General features: G+C 43.8%; 3 long non-coding RNA genes across 3 annotated transcripts in view; all 3 read left to right on the top strand.

Moving 5' to 3' along the window:
- The window catches only part of LOC131410272 (uncharacterized), a 220,920-nt gene that overhangs the window by 112,368 nt on the left and 88,472 nt on the right, over window positions 1-20,080 (top strand). The gene's annotated exons all lie outside the window — the stretch shown is intronic.
- On the top strand, window positions 12,795-17,049 carry LOC131410274 (uncharacterized). The gene is made up of 5 exons (XR_009221213.1): window positions 12,795-12,967; window positions 14,304-14,800; window positions 15,492-15,541; window positions 16,080-16,205; window positions 16,968-17,049. It is a non-coding gene; the product is annotated as an uncharacterized LOC131410274 (long non-coding RNA).
- LOC131410273 (uncharacterized) overlaps window positions 17,598-20,080 on the top strand; it is a 53,457-nt gene continuing 50,974 nt past the window's right edge. Inside the window, exons 1-2 of the long non-coding RNA XR_009221209.1 lie at window positions 17,598-17,784; window positions 19,679-19,897. This is a non-coding gene — a long non-coding RNA (uncharacterized LOC131410273). The remainder of the gene's footprint in view (window positions 17,785-19,678; window positions 19,898-20,080) is intronic.

Here is a 20,080-nt window from a genome sequence, read left to right as displayed (position 1 = left end):
AGGACACAGTATATTCCTCCCCAGGCAGAGTTCTGCTTTTATCAAATGTCATGGAAGGATAGGATGTCTTTAATTTAAGAATGATCCTAATTATGAGAGTTTTCGACCCTGAGGGGGGTGATGGGAAGATGACTTTGAACTACGGAGTGTTTTCTCCCAACTTAAAGCAGGCCACGCACCTGACTGCCTAAGGTGGGGCTGCCTGTTACAGGCCATCCATCTCTTCCTTTTCTCCACTTGGGATTTCTAGAGTGGGAGAAACAAATGTGCTTATAGAGGGGACGGAGAGAGGGGCAATGCTTATGGATCCATTTTTTGCCAAGACTTTTGTCCTTTAACAAAACTTAGTAACTCTTCTCAATTCCCTGGTTTTTATTGGCTCCGGCCAGTTTGAGTAAACATTGATGAGTCTCTGCTCACACACATGTGCACTGTCTGTCCTCCTTCCCTTATGGTCTTCTTGTTCCATGGAGGAGCCAAGTGCGCTATTACGACCCCTAACCCTGCAATTCATGTGAAGGGGGGTTAGTGGCAAAATGTATCACCCTTCCGCAAAGTTCTTACATTTCAAATAAGGACTTGGGCTTCAACATAGAAATGTGAAGGGCTTTCCTTCAGATGAACTAAAATATCCTTCTTACCATCGCTGCCATTATAAATTGTTCCTGTTTGGCAGAGTATAGAGATTTTAATGCAGCTGCTATGTGGTTATGGGTCTTTGAATTAAGGAATCAGATTAAAAGGCAGCGGGGAGGGAGAGTATCTGTGAGTGCAGGGCTGGCAATGTGGGACTGGAGGCGTAGAGACCAGGAGAGGCTGGAGGAAGCAAGGCCAAAGGTGGCCATTGTGGCCAGCGCCCAGAGTGGGGGAGGTGGAGAAGAGTTAGGACATTTCTAAGGTGTGGACTTACCTAAGCTTTACCTCAATGGGTGTATTGTATATAACCCATATTCCAGAAACTGTGGTAAAGCAGAAATTGTTCTCCAAATAGCTAACTGATAGTTCACCATGAAGGAAGGGTGTTAGGCTGCCACCTCTAGGCAGAAAACTAACGAGAAGAGAATTGTGTCCCCTTGAAAAAGATAGGTTGAAGTCCTAGCCCCGAGTACCTCAGAATGTGACCTCATTTAGAAATGGTCTTCAGAGATTTAATCTGGTTAAAACGAGGTCATTAGGGTCCTATTCCAGTATGACTGGTATCTTTATAAAAAGGGGAAATTTGGACACAGAGGCAGACATGCACAGAGGGAAGATTATGTGAAGAGACACAGAAAGAATGCCATGTGAGAATGGAGGCAGAGACTGGGATTATGCTGCCACAAGCCAAAGAATGTCTGAGGCTACTAGAAGCTTGAAGAGGCAAGGAAGGACTCCTTCTCTACAGGCTTCAGAGGAAGTACGGCCAAGCCGACATCTTGATTTTGGACTTCTTGCCTGTAGAACTGTGAGACAATATATTTCTGTTGCTCTAAGTCACCCAGTTTGGGGGGCTTTGTTACGGCAGCTCCAGGAAGCTCCCATCAGGGGAGAAGTTAGTTACATTTGCTAAGACTTCTTATGCGCCAGGCACCGTGGTAAGGGCATTCCTATTCAGGGCTTCTTTTTATCCTCATGGCAACCCTAGGAGGTAGGCATTGTTATGATACTGATTTTAAGGAACTGCTCAAGGGCGTATAATTAGTATGAAGCAGAGCCTGGGGTTTCAAACCAAAGCCAGCTCCTCTCGCCGCTCCACGCACCACAGCTCTCAACCCCCGGTCGGTGGTAATGGGGCTGATGCTTAACCTGGGAAGTTTTCAATTTGGGGCCACCCTGGGAATTTGGTCTGAGATCTTACTTCTTAATCACCATAACGCTCACTAGCCTCTCCTATGGTCATCTGAAATGTAATCCTTTGCTGTGTTACACTGGGTTGAAAAATCTCCGTTCTACCTCGTTACAATTTTCCACGTCTATCTCCATCCTTCTCTCCAGGTTTAGCATCTCTTTTTTTTTTTTTTTTTGTGAGGAGATCAGCCCTGTGCTAACATCCGCCAATCCTCCTCTTTTTTTGCTGAGGAAGACGGCCCTGGGCTAACATCTGTGCCCATCTTCCTCCACTTTATATGGGATGCCGCCATAGCAGGGCTTGACAAGCAGTGCGTCGGTGTGCGCCTGGGATCCGAACCAGCGAACCCCGGGCTGCCGCAGCGGAGCGCGCACACTTAACCGCTTGCGCCACCAGGCCGGCCCCAGGTTTAGCATCTCTTGAATCAGTTCCTAGGCTGGGACAGGCCACGTGACTTTCAGGAAATATCTAGGAAAAGAAAATTTTGATTTGAGAAGCACCATGATGAACTATTATTATCGTGAGTCTCTCTTATAGCTTTGTTATTCTTTGTACTAACATTTAAACTTCTAGTGGTCCTATTTCAGTTGTAGGAAAGTCTAACTGGGATGGAAGGATCATCCCTTGCATTATCTTCATCAAAAATAATTGGTTTATTGCATTGAGCCTGGTTCTTTCCTGGGAATGGTATGCAGCAAGTTAAATAGGCATGACACTTACTTGCTTACACATTTTAATTAATTAATAGCCTTTAAATTCCATAAATAGAGTAGACTAAAGAAAGTACATACACAATAAAGTAGTGAAATCTGAATTTTAAAAATAATAGACCCAACGGGTAAAATGTATTTGAGTAGATGTCAGGGTAGGAAGAAAATATAAAATGCACATATGTTAAGTGTGTCAGTCTGGGTCTGATCAGGAGAGAGAAACAACACAGAACATGGAACATCTGACATAAAGAATTAATAATTATAACAGGGGATTGAAGCAACAAGGGCTTGCCTGGGAAGAAGTAATGAGAACTCTACAGAATATGGGAATAGCAGAGGTAAAGAGCAGTCACTATCTCTAAGGCTGAGAGGGTGGGAGGAGGACTCCCCAGGGCTGAGATCCAGACCTCACTGGAGAGGGTACAGAGAAGTCACTGTGATGCTGTGCTGTTAGAATTATCTAGAAACTTGCCCTTAGGAACTTGCTGGAAATCTGCCCTCTAGGGTGTTGGAGAAAGCTGTTCACAGGGAGGTGTCTCACCAGAGAAAGTCTGCTACAAATCTGCCCAAGGGGGTGTTGGGGAAGCTGAGGCAATGTTGACCACCGTGCCTTGCAGGAGTCGGGCATTGGAGAAGTTGCCTCTGCTGCAGGCGCTGTGCCCTGGGAAGCCACGTGTGCTGTAAGAGGACCCTAGAGAAGTTGTGAGCCCTGCAGGAGCCTGGAGAGCAAGCACCAGAACCAGGAAACAAAATCCTTTCCTCCTGAAATGCCTCTTCAGAGTCCTCTACTGACAAAGGTTAACATAGTGCCAGGTGACAAAGGAAAAACATTTAAAGGGCCCATATCCTTTTTCACAGAGCAGACAAAAAGGATGAATTTGGAGCTGAGAGGCAATAAGTTGATAACTGGCACACTGAGCCATGAAATTCTAAATATCTCTGATTCTAATTGTATCTAATATAGATCCAAATATAATTGGCCTGCAAATTGGCATTGAGTTTCCTGGTGGCCAAAGTAAAATGAGTAACTAGACCAGTTTTCATTGTTTATAAGATAAATAATTTCAATTCTTCAGGAGAGACAAAACATTTTCTAGAACAAACATTTAGATGAAATTTCTCATATGGTACCTGCTACCAGAAGGCGCTAGAAGATGAAGGGCATAAAAGTCCCATAGTAACATCCATCCAAAATGGATTTTCTATAATTTTATAGTTTTCCTTGGTGAAAGCTGAAAGCATAACATATTTATTGAGATCTTACTATTTATCAGACACTGGTATTTAGAAGCTTAACATCTTAGATAGGAAACATTGAGGTATGTAAAATAAAGTCAACTATATTTCTAATGAGAGAAGAAAGCCAAATGCCTAGCAATAGATTAGCAAAAATGCCCCCCTTGGTTGAACACAGCATAATAGAATAAAAGCACAGGGAGTTTTTGACTTGGCCCACTGGAAAATTTTAACCTCCCTATACAACTTTGTGTTACAAATATTTGAATAATAGAAGTTGATTTCTAGGTTGTAGATACCCATCTATACCACACTCTTAGTATTTTCTTGAAAATTGAGGCTTTTGGAGTTTATTTTTAGACATGTCTCAGTCTGATTAGCATACAATTAAACTAAAGAGATGAGGGAAAGTTTGGTATCTTCACAGAAGCTTTAGAATTAAGATGTTCTGTGTGAATTTCTGTGCCAGAAAGAGGTAGACGTTTCTCTAACCTGCTTTATCTGACTTGACTCTTTAAGGAAGGCGAGAGGAAGCCCAGCGTGTGGTATCTGAAGTCCCCTCAAATAAAGTTAGAGACAGAGAAATGTGAATAAGCTTTCTCCTGTTGAACTATTCTCTGTGTTAAAATAAAATGCGTTTTAAAAATTTGCTTTAAAATTCTTAGAATATATTCTTTCTGTGGAGACCATCATTAAATTTGCAACATGAAATAGAGTATCTTGGTCACCAGCCTGTGGCTAAGAGTGCCACCCCTGGAGCCAGCTTACCTGGATTCAACCCTGGGTCTGACCCTTACTCACTGCATGACCCCAGTTGAGTTAATACAGGGTCCCCATCCGTAAAATGGGAATAATGGCATTTACTTTATGGAGTTGCCATAAGGATTTGTGAGCTCTCAGAATGTACCTACCACCTAATCAGCACTATTCAGATGAATATTGGGCCAATGTTAACAGATTAATGAGAGCTGCTGAGGTGTTATCTCTGTTTCCGCCAGCATGCTTGCTGGGGAAGAGACAACTGCTGACTTCTTCCTTCCTGGCTCCCCTAAGAAAGATATCCTACTTAAGAAAATGCACAAGTGTCAGCATGTGGAACACGGCCATGCTAATAAGCAATTGCATCTATAGTTTTTACCTATGTGATAGGTAAAAACTCTGTGGAGTAAAGTAAATTTAAAGTCACATATCTTTATTGACTGCCTGTAATGCGCAAAGCCTTATGTGAGATGCTGTGGGCATTCCAAGAAGTCTAACAAAGAGCCTCTGCCATCAAAGACTTTAGTGACTAATTGGGGAGATAAGACATATTTATGCATAAATAAATAAATAACAAAAGACACAAAGAAAGTTTGAGACGATGATAGAAGTGATGTCACATGGTACATGATTGGCTGACAAATGGATTATGAAGATAATAGCTACCATTGGATTTTGAAAAAGAGAAAAAGTCCTTCCTATTAGGTGGTTATGGAAGGCAATGGATGTGGGATCAGAGCTATGTGTTTAAGGACGTAGGATTTGGGTAGGCAGTGGATGGTGGACAGCTCTGTAGGGATGTGAAATGAGCAACAACACCCAAAGTGAAAGCATGTGCTTGATCTCAGGATGGGGAGTAGAAGTCAACCAGTGTGGTTGCCATAGGATAGAGAATTTTGGAAGGTAAGTGGAGAAACGCTGAAAAGGCAGATGGGCCCTGTTGCGGAAAACTTTGAATGGTGGTCTAAGGATTTTGCTTTTTTTCCTGAAGGCAGTGGGGGCACTTTTGGTACTATTGAGGATTGTTTTTTTTTTTTTTTTGGCTGAGGAAGATTCACCCTGAGCTAACATCTGTGCCAATCTTCCTCTATTTTGTACGTGGGTCGCTGCCACAGCATGGCCGCTGATGAGTGGTGTAGGTCCGCACCTGGGAACTGAACCTTGGCTGCTGAAGTGGTGCACACAGAACTTAACCACTAGGCCATGAGGCTGGCCCTATTAAGGGTTTTGGGTTTTTTTTTTTTGGTGAGGAAGATTAGCCCTGAGCTAACATCTGTTGCCAATCCTCCTCTTTTTGCCTAGGAAGATTGGCCCTGGTCTAACATCCATGCCTATCTTCCTCTACTTTATATGGGATGCCACCACAGCATGGCTCGACAAGCGGTGTACAGGTCTGCACCCGGGATCCGAACTTGTGAACCCCAGGATGCTGAAGTGGAGTGCACAAACTTAACCACTATGCCAGAGGGCCGCCCCCCCACCCCCATTGAGGGTTTTTGAGTCTACATAATTAGCCTTTTTTATTCTCTTGGCAAGATAGAATCTAATTTTCTAGGTAGCAAAGCTTTATCTGAAGCATTGCTATATAGCAGCAGAAATAGCAGAGCTTTTTGGTGAAAACACTACGCCCAAGGGGCATGTTCTATGCTTTTTGCCTGCCCAGTATTCACAGGTAGGACCTATGATTGGAGAATTCCCTAACTGAGACACCTGCCAGTTTCCTAGATTCTTACCCAGCATCTCTCCAGTTAGGGCACAGGCATGTGACCTAGGTCTCACCAATCAGACTTTGAATTGGAAGCTGGTGAAGCTAGGGATGGTGTGAGATCCATTTTGGCTAGTGTAGTGGTAAGAGCATCCAGTTTCTGGAGACCATGAGGTAGAGGGTCTAGGGTAGCCTGGCATGCCCATGTTGGCAATGTTGGCTTTGTGGGCCTATATCTCTGTAACCACTGGGCTGGTTGAATGTGATTTGGGGAATTTTTTTGGCTGCTTAAAGCCTACTGATGGGCTCTTCTAAAGGTTCTATGAGTGAACTAATCTCCTTTAATACTTTTTTCTGCTTAAACTACTTAGAATTGGTTCTGGATTGCCTAAAAGTAACCTAACATGACAAACCGCTCAAGGGGCAGAGGGGGACAGGTACTCTGAACAAATCATCATCACTGTAGGGAACAGCCATACTTCTTGCATCTTTTATTAACATCCTATGCCCTCCCTGTCCCCGTTCCCCTGGCCTTCTGAATAGTTTACAGATCTAGGCCCTTTGGTGCCTTGGGTCAGCTGTCTTGGCCACTTTTATAAGCACGAGCGATCAGTGCCCACATCATTGCATGTTATCTTATTTGACACACTTGATGCACCATCTTGAACACATCATACGTGGAGCCCAAACTCTGACCATGGGGTTCCTGATGGATTGGAACTTCTAGTATGATACAAGTAATAGAGTTAGCAGACAGAGACGCAGGAAGGAAGATGGAAATGGAGAGAAGGACAGGGTATCTGCAGTCATTTAGTGTCTGAAGCAGAGCGGGAAGCAAGAAGAGTCTCATGATCAGGGTCAGAAGCATTAGCAAAAGGAGAGGCGAGCTGGTATCAGAGGCAGGCCGAGGCTTGCCTCCTGTCCTCCTGCTCCTTTCATCCTCTTTGTTGTTAACACAGAGTGCATGCCCAGCTGGGCCAGCCCAACGTGGCACCCTCCTGCCAAAGACTCAGTCTCTCACTCGGGTTTTCTTTCTCGCTCCATTGTCCTGACAGAAGTCTTTGAGGTAAAGAAGTGCCATCTGGCTACTTTTACCAAAACAACTGTACTTTTATTTTTAAACAGAGAAATCTCACATAACGGAGGCAAAGGACAGGGCCAGAGTCTGGGGTTTAAGAAGCTACAAAGACATGGGCTTTGTGGCCTTTTGCAGGAATGGCTGGCTGGCTGGGAATGGCTGCTCCAAGAGGAGGCTCCTGAGTGGAGTCTGAAAAATTGCCCTAAGCAGACTTCCAGAGGAAGATAATTAGAGAAAGCCCTGGAACCAGCCCGCCAGCCAAATGGCTGGGCTGGGAGAAGTCTGTAACTGTACTAACTTCACTGGGGATCTGGAGGCAGAGAGGGGACTTGGGGCATAAGAGCACATGTAGCACGGAGCATCCTTACTTTAGTTTTTTTCCCCCTGTCAGATATGTTCTCTAAATAACTTATTTTATTGTAGTAAAATGTGCATAAAATATAATTTACCATTTTAACCATTTTTAGGTGTATACTTTAGTGGCATTAAGTACATTCACATTATTGTTCAACCATCACCACCATCCATAGCCAGAACTTTTTTTTCTCTCCCAACTGAAACTCTGTATCCATTAAACTCTCTCTCTCCATTCTCGCCTCCTCCCAGTCCCTGGTAACCACCATTCTACTTCCTGTCTCTATGAGTTTGATTACTCTAGTTACTTCATATAAGTGGAATCATAGAGTATTTGTCTTTTCACTCAGGCTCATTTTCACTAAGGCTCATTTCACTTAGCATAATGTCCTCAAGTTTTCTCCATGTTGTATCATGCGTCAGAATTTCCTTCCTTTTTAAGATCAAATAATATTCCGATGTATGTATAGACCACATTTTGTTGATCCATTTTTCTGTCGATGGATATTTTGGTTGTTTCCACTTTTTGACTATTGTGAATAGTGCTGTTGTGAAGTGGAGAGTGGAGTGGAGATATCCGTTTGAGTCCCTGCTTTCAACTCTTTTGAGTATATACCCAGAAGTGGAGTTGCTGGATCATTTGGTAATTCTATATTTAATTTTTTAAGGAACTACCATAATGTTTCTAAATAATATTTTAATAAACCTCATTAAGGAAAAATTTAAATACAACAAAATAGAAAGAATAGTATAATGAATTCTCTTGTGCACAACACTTGGTTTCAATAATTGTTTAGGATGATTATTTGGTGTGCGGGATGGATCAATTTGTCAATGCAACAAACATCGATTGAGCAGTTAAGTACCAAATGATGAATCAAAGACGATTTCTATCAGCTGAGGTAACCCTGAGTGGTAGTGATGAAAATGTCCAGCTTTAACCCTCTGCTCTGAGAGCAAGATTGACTCATAGCCTCAGTTGCTGCTCCTCTGGATCTACCATCACGTTTGCACTGAGTACCCACTTTCAGTGGGCTGTTACTAGCGTGGTGGAGGTACTATGACAGGCTGTGAGATGCAGGAATCCTCCAAGAGTGACTTTGACTCAAGGAGTTTCCATCAGCCTGGCTGGATCTTTCTTTCTTTTTTTTTTTTTTGTGAAGAAGATCAGCTCTGAGCTAACATCCATGTTGATCCTCCTCTTTTTGCTGAGGAAGACTGGCCCTGAGCTAACATCCATGCCCATCTTCCTCCACTTTATATGGGAGACCACCACAGCATGGTCTGACAAGCGGTGCTTCGGTGCGCGCCCGGCACCTGAACCCGGGCCGCCAGCAGTGGAGCACGCGCACTTAACCGCTAAGCCACGGTGCCGGCCCCTGGATCTTTCTTAGAACTCTCTGTGATCTAAGGCTCTTTCTACCCAGTTTTCCTTCCTTCCCCCTCTCCTTTCTCGGGAGTCAGACCTGCATCTCTCTCTGAAGTCTCTTCTCACCTTCTCCAGCTCTCACCTCTTACTCCATCACGGGTGTTTCTTCCAGTACATCTCATACACAGTCCATCCTGTCTGCTCCTTGGAGGACCTGAGCCAACACCTGTATTTTGGGATTTAAAATAATACAGCCTTGAGCCTTTCATTGCACATATCCTGAGAACCTACCCTCATCACCAAGATTTCTGCAAATACCTGAAGGTTTATATTTTCATTCTGACTGCGGGTTGTAACCACCGCTAAGCTCTCTTATTCAGTTTTGTCTCATTTCCGTGGCTCCTCTCTTCCATCTACTTCATCTCAACTCCTATGTGGCACTAAGCTATTTTTCCTTGATTTGGTTCCAAACCGCTTACTACAAGCCCACTGTGTGTGTACCAGGCTTTACTGAAGATTTGGGTCCTTTTCTCATCTCAGAAATGCAAATAATTTGAACTTAAAGATGACTCATTCCTGTCTTCAATGTTCTGGGCTCCTGCTACCAAAAATCTCTCACTGGCCACCTTTTTCTGCAAGTTGAAATCTTTTTTGTTATGTTGTTTGACTGCCTTTTCTCGTTCACCCAACTTATTTTTCACTGCTTTCCAAATGTGTATGCGTAGCCCCACTCCACACAAATATAGATAGATAAAAAAAGTACAAAGTGCAGTGGGTACTGTGATGGAAATGTCTACAGCACAGTGTGACCACGAAGGAGGGGATATTAGATTTGAACTGGAGGTGGATGGGGTGGGATATAGTAGAAGCAGGAAGCCCAGCTGGGACCTACTTGTTGCAGTCGACTGGGGCGGGGGTGGGGGCAGGGGGAAGTAGGGGCTGGAGAGGAGTGGAAATACAAGTCCTAAGCAAGGCACCAACATCAAAAAATTTGTCGTCAAAAGGGCTGATGCTTATGTAGCATTTCTTATGTGCCAGACACTGTTCTAAGTGCTTTCCATATAACCCAATGAGTCTGCACAACAGTGGGAGTTACCAGCCCCACTTTCCAGAGGAGGAGAATGAGGCACAGAGTTACCAAAGAGCTTGTCAAAGTCGCAGTGCTAGTGAGTGGTAGAGCCAGGATTTGGACTTAGCCTGGCTCTAAACTGTGTTCTCTTCCCCACTCCTCTCCCCTGTAACTCTAAGACCATGTGGTAGGTCTGGTGACTGCTTAGATGTGGGTGTTAGAGAGAAGGAACGGTCAGAGTTCATCATCTTAGAAACTGGCACACTAATCTTTTCACCTGACCTCAAATGCAGAGACAGGAGTATCATTGCTAATGCTTACTCTGATATAAAAGATAGCATTCAATATTTATACCAAGCCAATGCCATTTATTTAAGCAGATGCAATCAAAGACATGACTGTTATTTATCTGTTGCAGTACCAGATACAGGGAAATGACCAGTATTTCTGAATTTAACTGTCATGCATCTTTCGATGTCCCCATCCCATACAGCTCATTCTGAATTGTAATAAAGCCTTCACTATAGTGTATCATCTTTACCTGCAATTAAAACAGAATGAGGATGTATATGAGTCAAAAAGCACATTTCTATTCTTTTCGAGTTCTCATCTCTACGAGCTGTGGAATAAAATAACAGAAATGACAAGAGATGGTTGAAATATGAATTTGTGGATGGATTTCTGTGTCCTATTTCTAAAGCAATCCAGAAAGTGTTCATATTAAAGTAAATTTCCTTTCCAAAAATGTATAGCTTCTTAAATGATTGCAGGCCATTGACATACAATTGCTTATAAGTGTAAAATTATTTAAAAGTAAAAAAGACTTCCAATTTATAAATTCCCTGCGCTGATCTTTCAAAGCCTTATTTATTCTCCCTGAAAGCACTCAGCAAACCATGAATACAATAAAAAGCAAATGTCATAAATGCAAGATGGAATCAGGGCAACAGCTATTAGCCTGGGGTGTGTGATATATTGACTCAATGCATAACATGAGCTATTTATATTCTTTATTTGCAATCACTTAAGTCTAATTGCTTCAGAAGCTAAAGGTAATTTTTGACTTATGTAGAAAACCTGGGGGAAAAGTTTCTGAGCATTTTAAAAGATATTCACAGCCAGGGTCTGAGTGCCTTCTGAGAGCAGTCCCTTAGTGATGTGAAAGTGTCTCCACAGTTCTTACCTTCGTTATTTCTGCCCTTATTTCATACTCAGACCACAGCTGTGGCTGTTACTGTTTAGTGAGTGAGGTTCTGTACCATCACACTGACCCTACTCAGTGGGCTTGGCAATGGGACGCAAAGCCTTCTGGGAAAAGGCCAAGACATGCAGCTGGCTCACAGGGGACCAGGATCTCTGCTCTAGCTTCCTCCACTTAGAGTCATGCTCAGCGTGTTATCAGGGAAACCAGTAGTCCACACACCTGATGTGAAGGTTCCGTTGACTTCCTTCTCCAGCCTGTCAGTTTGGCTCTGAGCTTGGTGAGTTATGACTCAGAGATGGTTGGTTCCCTGTTGTGGGAGCAGGTGATGCTTCTGTTTGTTGACAGGCACTTCTTCCTGAGGCAGTTGCCTCCTGCAGCCTCTGAGCCTCTTCTGCTCCCGCTTTAAGTGCCCTGGGGAGAGGAGGCACTAAACCCTTATCTGGTACTACCAGAGAAAACCAGTTCACAGAGACTCTGCTTCCCAAGTCTACTGAGTCCTCTACTGCAGCTCGTTGGGAAATCTTGACGGATAATTTCGGTGAAGTGCTCTGGGTCTTTTACAGGACAGAGCCACACAGGCCTTTATCCCGTCATTATCATCACCATCATCGTCATCACCATCATCATCATCTTTACTGTAGAGTTCAAAAATTTATTAAATATCTAATTCTGAGTTATTTTCTGTCTGACATGAATCAAAAAATTAGACATTCTAGATTTCTTCTGTCTAGAATTATAACCTGAAGCAGACAGGCTGGTATGGGCATATGTTTATAAGTATTACAGAAAGATGAAACCAACTTGATAGCAGCCAGCATGGGGAACTCATTTTAAAAGTGGATCCATTGTTGGCATATCAGAAGGAGAACTTTTAGGTGTCTCATGAAGAAGGAGGTAGTTTGCCTTTCTTTGAGGAGACAGTGACAGTAGAGTTCACCTTTGCTGAGTCTTTATGTTCAAGGGGAATGTGGGGTGGGTGAGTGTACTGGGGTTTCTATGCGCTCAGCTTTGAGGAGAGCAGGTCTGAGTTGATTAAGTGAGCTTTGACCAACTGTACCTGAGATGGGGGGAAGGAGAAGCACTGTGGAAAGAATCCAGGTTTCAGACTCAAGCCTGAGTTTGAATCGCAGTCCTGTTACCAGCTAGCTGTAAATCTGGGGCAAACTGTGCAACTGGAAATTCTTAACCTCATTTTATTCATCTGTAAAATGGGAAGAATAACATGTACTTTGCCTGATGTATTTGAGATCCCTAGCATGTACCACAAAGAGTGATCACTGTTATCTTGGTACATGAGAAGGGACAAGGCAGGTAACAGCACCTGGAGGACCCACATGAAAAATCCTGGAGGCTTGGATCTCACCGTGAATATGCATTTCCTAAAGATGCCGTGGCCCCGGGTTAACATCTAGGTTTTGTGCTACAAGTAGATCCACAATCTAAAGAAGAGGAAACTGTGTTTTTTATTTTTAACTTTCAAAACCCTGTTTTAAAATGAGTTCATGGGACTGTTTCTGCCCCAGGCATCAGCTTTTGCACGACGCCTGCGGAGGTGGTAGGACAGGGACCTCTGCAGCTGTGGGTTAGCTTGAAGCCCTCAACACTCCGTCTCCACGTATTGTCTGCGGATGCTGAACCACAGCTTCCCTTTTGTAAGTTTCCACATGTTTCCACTGTAGCTGCAGGCTGCCCAGGCTGCAAGAGGGAGGCCCTGGGATCCCGAGGGCTCTTCCTCTGCGCCTGGGGAATGAGCTGAGTTCTGTTATTGCCCCACCGCATTCAGAGCTGGGACAATGTGATGGGGACAGGTCTTAGGAGCCGCCAACCAGATGCCTCGTGAGGAATGTGGGCAGAGCAGGTTAAAGCTGCACAATTTCTAATTCAGAAAACCCTTGGGCTGGACTTCTCCAGTTCTCAAACTTTTCCACTCCAAGATCCTCTTACTTCCTTTCTCTTCTCATTCCTTGCACAAGGAGACAGTGAGGAGTAGAAGGCGGAGAGTCGTCAGGAGACCTGAATTTTAGGCCTTGCTTTGCCCCTAATTTTTTAGTCTTAGGTTCCCACTGCCCCCTCCGAGCTAGTTTTTCCATCAGTAAATGACTAAGGTGGACAGATGTTCAAATGCCTGGACCTTAAACTCTAAGGGCACTTTGAACCTCTCCACACTCCCCCCACGGTGGCCCCCATGCCTGGGGCTCTGCTTTGTGTGTTTCTGCTCCCCAGAGCCTGACTCTTTGTCATCCACTTTCTGTGTGGAGCAGAGGGTGCTGAGAGCTTGTGCTCAGGAAGGAAGTGAGAAAAGTCAGAGCCTGTTGCAAACCCTTGGTCGCTTTGGGAGGGTGGGGAGGAGGGGCAGCGGAAAGTTTGCGTTAGTTTCTATTTGCCTGATGGAAATTGAGACTGGGTTGCTGGGAGCCAGAGGCCAACCACCCAATAAACACTATTTCTGGGACAGGAGTCAGGGGACTTCACTCCCTGAAAATTTTACTGCTCTGCTTCAGGATTTTTGCATGAAACTTTTCAACACCCAGTGCTTAGCTAAAGCTCGGCGCTGTTTCTCAGCCGCTGGCCTTCCTGTTGGACTGGCCAGGCTGCCAAAAGCCTCTCATTGTGTTTTGGGGCAGTGGGGTTTAGCGAAAGCTATGATCTCATTCTCATGCTTTCCTCCTTACGGTCCATACTGGAACAATACATCTCATGCCCCAGACGGAGCTGAAGAGGCTGAAATGAAAACTGGGTCAACACATGGGAAATGAAGCAAAGGATTAGGAAAGATGTTATAAGAAAAATCTCATTCATGTGGCATCTTCGTTATCTGGATATTCCAGATGAAACATCCAGAATGGCTTCCTTTTTTGAATATAGATACATTTAAAGACAATGAGATTTTGTGACCCATAGTATTCTCTGCCTGGTGCCTAGTAATATGCTCAATGGATATAAAAATGCAAAGTATGGCCTGTAAAAAATTTTTTTATGGTTTCTTAGAAATGACTGCCATCCATAGCACTCAGCATGTGAAGCAGCAGATGGAGTCGAATATTCCCCATAAGAGTAAGGACGTGTGCCGAGATTTCTTTCTTACTCCAGTGCGTTTCTTACTAACGCATAGGATGGATCATGAAACTTGATGCCTTTGCTCATCACTGCTCAAGACTAAATTCAGCCCAAATTGCTCCTGTTAGAGAAGTGAACTCAGATGGTTCCTTTAATGAGGTAGGAAGGGGAACTTCCATTTTCTGCCTGAGCTCAATGCAGCCTGCCGTGGGCTGAAGGCTCCGGGTGCTGAGCTGGCGACAGACTTGGATTCAAGAGAAGCAGTGTCAGCAGATCTGGAGGCTCAGCCCTTGCAGGGAAACAGATGCCATTCAAGCAGAATGGAATCCACTCTGAACAAGCTGCCATCACAGCTCACATGGCCACCATCTGCTGTAGTAAAGTCCCCATCATGACATGCTCCCTGCTTCTTCTGGTAACCTTCCCATGTGAGTAGTGCTGCCTGATTTGGGAGGCTGTAAGCTATAAATAATGGCTTTAGCATCCCAGCTCAAGCCAGGGGCAGAATTCTCCACTGTAGGATTGGTCCCAGCAAAGGGAGAAGTAGGTGGTTGCCCTCATCTGCCCTCTCCTCCTTCTCCTGTCTCCTCTAGTCAGTTTTCTCCTCCCCATCCCCACCTTCTCTCTAGGCATCTGGGGCTCTCTTGTTTTGCCAATTGCATCTAGTAGGCCAGTTCAGAGCAATGAGTGTCTGCCTCCTAACTCAGTGGAATTTGCAGAGCCTCAGGAAGAGAGCAGTGCTTATTCCAGAAGCTTTCAAATGGTGCCTGGCTTCCTAGCTCCTGAGCCAGTGAGATGCTTTTGCACAAGGTGGCATCTAGAGTGCTTGTCCTTCAAACCAGATCATCTAGATCATTTGCTAAGCATTCAGGGGTAGGATTGGCACTGACACAAATTTCTAATCCTGCCCTCAGAGTAGCAGCACCTAAGAACTGGGACTGTTGGCATTCAGCAGTCTGCCCTGGGGACAATTTCTTCAGATATTTTTTGGTTTTATTTGGCCTCTATTTTTAGCCCAGAATTCAGATCTAGTACTAACTGATGACTTAGTCAGCTTGGGTAGCTATAACAAAAACCACACACTGGGTGGCTTAAACAATAGAAATTTATATCTTACAGCTCTGGAGGCTGGAAGTCCAAGATCAAGGTGCTGGCTGATTTGGTTCCTGGTAAGGGTTCAATGCCTGGCTTGCAGACAGCCGCCTTCTTGCTGTGTCCTCACAAGGCAGAGAGAGAGAGAGAGAAGCTCTCTGGTCTCTTCTTATAAGGGCACTAATCCTATCATGAGGAGGGACAGTGATGCATCCTCATGACCTCATCTAAATCTAATCATCTCCCTAAGGCCCCACTTCCAAAGACCATCACATTGGGGGTTAGGACTTCAGCATATGAATTTTGGGGGACACAAACATTCACTGCATAATGTTGGGCAAATCACCTAACTTCTCGGGACCTCAGTTTCTTCACCTGTGAAATGCAGATGATGATAGACCTACTCCTAGGGTGGTTGTAGGGATTGCATGAGATGGTGTGTGCAAAGAGCCTGGAACTTTGGAAAGACTCAGTCACCAGGAGCTCTTTTCCTTTCCCCATCTTAGCAATGATTTTCAGTAGTATGGCATGTCAGCTCTAGTATCTTAGAATCATAAAAATTTAGAGCTGAAAGAAACCCTGGAAATGATCACATCTAACTCTTTTACTTTCCAGATAAGGAACTGAGACTGGAGGGAAAAAAAAAAGTTCTGCCAAAGCTTTAGTGGCTGAATGAGGTCAGGCACCCAGGTGTTCTGATTCCCAGTCCATGGTTATTTCAATCACCTCCATGCTCCTCAGGTACCCGTTGTTTTTTTGGTTACAAAATTTTTCATTCCAGACTTCCTTTGGCAAGGAGATTGTGCTTCTGAAGTCAGTTTAATGATAAGAATATTTGTCTCTCAGATGAAAGTTGTATACCTAAGGATTCACAGATGAAACCATCAAATGAGTAGCATTTGCATCAGAAACAGGCCAAATATATTCTTCTCTGGGGAAAAGTAACACTAGTTCTTATAAGCAGAGGTGACAACTTGACTAAAAGTATCACATGGCCCCTGAGAGCAGGTATTGGCAAGATTCACCTTAGAAATAAAGCATTTCACATGCAGTCAACAGGAAGCTCAGGAACGCTGTTTGACCTTATCAATATTATGAAGAATGAGAAAGAATATGACATCCAGGCGTAGGTGGGGGAGTGAAGGATGGGTGAGTGTGGATGCAGAGAAACAAGAGACAAAGAGGCCCACGCTGGCACTGTCCATTCAAACTCCATCTTAGGAAGGTGGAGGGCGGCCATCTTCCCTGACTTGATGTGCTGACCCCTAGAGGCAGGTGTGTTCCCATTGTGGTGATGAATGGACTGAAAGTCATGTAATCCGAATTCTCCAACTAGCTCCGAGGCCAGGCTCACAAAGTGAACTTCTGTTTTCAGTCTGTATTTCCATGTTGTGTGTTCATAATCAGAGAGGCTGGGCTGGTTAAAGGAGGCACACATGAAGATCCCGAATACCACATGGCTCCGTGTAAAGGAATAGACTGTCTTTTTTCTTTATCACTCAGTCTCTCATGAGCTTAAATCCTCAAGAGATGGATTCATTCTTGCATGCTAACAACACGAAATATCAGAGCCTACAAAGGGTAAGACTTGGCCTTGCCCGAGAGAGAAAGCCACAAGGAAATGCAACTTTGAGGGGTCATTAGGCCTGAGGCCTGGCAGCCCTCCTGGTGTCCCCTCTGACTTGACCACACCTTCTTTCAAACTTCTTTAGATGTAATCAGGACAATTATTTATATACAGTGTGATTGAACTACATTTCCTCCAGCTATGTCAAAGCTTAATTTCAACCTATTTTTCTCACGTCAGTGCTTGCTCTGCCTTCTCCTCCTGATTCCTATTTTTCATTTCTACTCATTATTAAAACAATTTTGATAAAGTGAAAAGTGACTTATCACCTGCTAGTGTTACTTGCCTGTGTTACAGTCTTGTGTCGGTGAAATGAAATGCTTTATTACTCTATTTTTTAGGAAATGAGTCACTTCTGGGTATGTTTCCAAGAAACAGTCAATTTAATAATAAAAATATTTGTCTTTATGTAATATGTTTATCTTTATGTAATATTTAATATGAGAATATTTGTCTTAATAATAATAATATTTTACTTTACGTTCATGACTTATGCAGGGAAAGAACGTGACCTAGGATCTTCCACCAGATGAGGGGAAAGGATCAAAACCACAAGAGTACTGATAACAAGTACTCTTTGTGATACAAGCTGGCTTTGTGATAATAACAATAACAACAATAATAGAATCCCTTTATACATGTATATCACTTCACACCTATTATGGTGTTTGACCTTCATGACAACTTTGTGAGGTAGGCTGGGAAGGCTGTGCTGTTTACCTTTAATTACACAAGTGGGAACTGGAGCATGCTTAGCTTTGAATCCATGTTCTGGTGGTGGTGGGGAGCGATGCCACATACACATAATAGGAGGGAACTCCGGGCTACTCTTGATTTGGAATCTAGATTCTCTTACTGACCCATCTGCTAATAGCGACTACTCTCTCCCACCAATCCGCAGGACCAGAATCATATCATCCACCTACCAGAGAGAAATCAGTTTATTAATTACTATTGTCGAGGGCCTATTATGTGCAGATCATCTTCTAGATTCTAGAGAAAGAGTTAGAGACATGATCCTTGTTTTGGAGGTCACAGTTAGTGAATAATATTGATACGAAGGATAGCTTTCCTTCATTGAAGTAATCATCACTCTTGTAGCTGTGGGGTTACAAAGATAAATTAGTCATAGTCCATGTCTTCTAGGAGTTCATACTTCATGCTGAGGATAAAAGCATGAATAAGATATTGTTCCTATACTTAAAGGGTACAATCAGGGGCCGGCCTGGTGGCGCAAGCGGTTAAGTGTGCGGGCTCCGCTCTGGCAGCCCGGGGTTCGCCGGTTCGGATCCCAGGCATGCACTGACGCACTGCTTAGCAAGCCATGCTGTGGCAGCCTCCCATATAAAGTGGAGGAAGATGGGTATGGATGTTAGCCCAGGGCCAGTCTTCCTCAGCAAAAAAAGAGGAGGATTGGCAGATGTTAGCATAGGGCTGATCTCCTCACACACACACACAAAAAAGATGCATCAAGCAAATACTAATACATACAAATGATAATGATAGTATTAGCTCCTATTTATTGAGGATCTACTATGTACCAGGCACTGTGCTATGTGCATTGATTCTACTCCTTAAACTTTACTTCTTGCAACTAACCTAATAATTAATTGGGATAATTTGTTATCCCAATTACAGAGAAGGGTTTAGGGTCAGAGAGATAAAGTGAGTTGATACTGATCACCTGGGCAGAATATTGTGGGAAAAGAATCCAACTCAGTCTGACTCTAAAGCTTGCTCTATTTCTTCTGCACAATAATATAGAAGCCTGTTGTTCAGTGAAGTTTTATCATCAATAAGGGTCAGGTTCTTTTACACCATCTGCAGTGTTTTCAGAAACACTATTGCCTGACGAAATGCTCTAGTGAAAAACAGTGTAAGAAAGCACACAGATATGGGGGGCACCTCGGAAAGAAGGTGCATATTAATTAAGGTAGATTCATTGCTGTAACAAATTTGAGTAAAGAATGTATAACAAACAGAATAGAAGTTTATTTCTTGCTTATGTGATGCCCTAAAGTGTATTCTTTGATTGGAGGCTCCTGTTGGTGATTCAGGGACCCAGGCTCCCTCTATCTTGTGGCTCTGCCATCCTTGCCATGTGGCTTCCAAAGTGGTTATGTTTGTTGCATCAGGCTAGTGCATGGGGAAAGAGCACGGATTACTGTGCATGGAAGTTTCGTGGGCCAGACCTGTGAGTGGCGCACATCCTTCACAATCTACTTGTTAGAATTCATAGGTATACTCATGGCTATACCTAACTATGAGGGAGCTGGGATGTGAGGTCCAGCCATGTGTCCAGAAAAGAAAAGGGAAGTGGCCACCAGTCTCTGCAACTTTAATACCAAAAAACATGGTTAACTCGGCAGCACCAGGTATCCTGTGAAAGGGTACTTGTTATTCTGGCTATAGCATCAGCATAGTGGCCTGGAAGTTGTGGCTGGAGTATTTTGGGGAGAAAAGTAGGGAGGAAGTTTCTGAAGAAGAGAGAAGTAAAGGTGAGGTCAGGAGAGAGAGATCCTGGATTGTGGTGAGCTCTAATTCAATAACTGGTATCCTTAACAAGAAGGGGCAAATTTGTACACAGGAACACAGAGACATACAAGGAGAGTGCCATGTGACAACGGAGTCACAGATTGGAGCCATGCATCTGTAAGTCAGGGAACGCCAAGGATTGTCAGCAAGCACCAGAAGCAAGGAGAGACGAGAAGCTAGGAGAGAGGCATGGAATGGATTCTCCCTCAGCGTCTCCAGAAGGAACCAACCCTGCGAATCCCTGGATTTCAGACTTCTAGCCTCCAGAGCCGTGAGAGAAAAAATTTCTGTTGTTTTAAGCCATCTAGTTTCTGGTGCTTTGTTACGGCAGCTCCACAGGAAACTAACATAGAGGGTAGAGTTGAAATTGTCCTTACCTCTATCAACTTGCCTATGTTACAGTTGTGCCTTGTGTCATGGAGACCCTGGAAATGTCTCCTGGTGGGAAAATAAT

The sequence above is a fragment of the Diceros bicornis genome, chromosome 9, assembly GCF_020826845.1.
Source record: "Diceros bicornis minor isolate mBicDic1 chromosome 9, mDicBic1.mat.cur, whole genome shotgun sequence".
NCBI classification, from domain to species: Eukaryota; Metazoa; Chordata; class Mammalia; order Perissodactyla; family Rhinocerotidae; genus Diceros; species Diceros bicornis.
Note: the sequence above shows the minus strand (reverse complement) of the source record. Positions and strands in the feature narration are given on the sequence as shown.